Here is a 933-nt window from a genome sequence, read left to right as displayed (position 1 = left end):
TCGTCTCCAAAACAAGAACACTGAGTAGCTTACCTGTGGACTTTAAAGTTAGGTTAGAGGAGGAGGATGGGAGGGAGGCCCTACTATGTAGGGCCTGGGGTCTAGAACACACCCACTCAAATATCAATCACTTACCTTCCCGACCAGCTCTGCGCTCCAACTTCACTTTCGCCCAGCTCGCGCCGCTCTTTGCTGTGAAAAGACCGTTGATGTCGAGGTAAGTTCTTAAATATCAGCTCTGATATTTTTAAGCTCTGATCTCCAGCATCTGCAGTCCTCACCTTTTCCACACACCCACCACTCTCTGCATAAAGAACCTACCTCTGACGTCTCCTCTATACCTTCCTCCAATCACCTTAAAATTATGACCCTCCAAAGTGAAAACCATTTCTGCCCTGGGGAAAAGTAATCTGAAATGAGGAATTAAGAGGGCTAAAAGAGGTTATGAGATATTCTTAGCGAGCAATGTAAGGAAAATCCCAAAGCCTCTTATTCATATATAAGGAGCAAGAGGGTAACTAAGGAAAGGGTTGGCCCACTCAAGGACAAAGGAGGAAAGTTATGCGTAGAGTCAAAAAAAGATTCTTAATGAGTACTTTGCATCAGTATTCACTGAGCAGAGGGACATGGTGGATGTTGAGGTTCGGGATAGATCTTTGATTACTCTAGGTCAAGTCGGCATAAGGAGTGAGGAAATGTTGTGTATTCTAAAAGGCATTGAGGTGGACAAGTCCCCAGGACCAGATGGAATCTATCCAAGGTTACGGAGGGAAGCAAGAGAGGAAACAGCTGGGACTTGAACAGATCTTTGCAGCATCCTTGAAAATGGGGAAGATCCCAGAGAAGTAGAGAGTTACTAATGCTGTTCCCTTGTTTAAGAAGGATAGCAGGGATAATGGAATGGCAAGGGTACTGAGGGATAGGATTTATGAG

General features: G+C 44.8%; 1 protein-coding gene across 1 annotated transcript in view; it reads left to right on the top strand.

Moving 5' to 3' along the window:
• The window catches only part of ccdc102a (coiled-coil domain containing 102A), a 251,223-nt gene that overhangs the window by 15,388 nt on the left and 234,902 nt on the right, over positions 1–933 (top strand). The window lies entirely within an intron of this gene.

This window comes from Chiloscyllium plagiosum, chromosome 17 (genome assembly GCF_004010195.1).
Source record: "Chiloscyllium plagiosum isolate BGI_BamShark_2017 chromosome 17, ASM401019v2, whole genome shotgun sequence".
In the NCBI taxonomy this organism is placed as follows: Eukaryota; Metazoa; Chordata; class Chondrichthyes; order Orectolobiformes; family Hemiscylliidae; genus Chiloscyllium; species Chiloscyllium plagiosum.
Note: the sequence above shows the minus strand (reverse complement) of the source record. Positions and strands in the feature narration are given on the sequence as shown.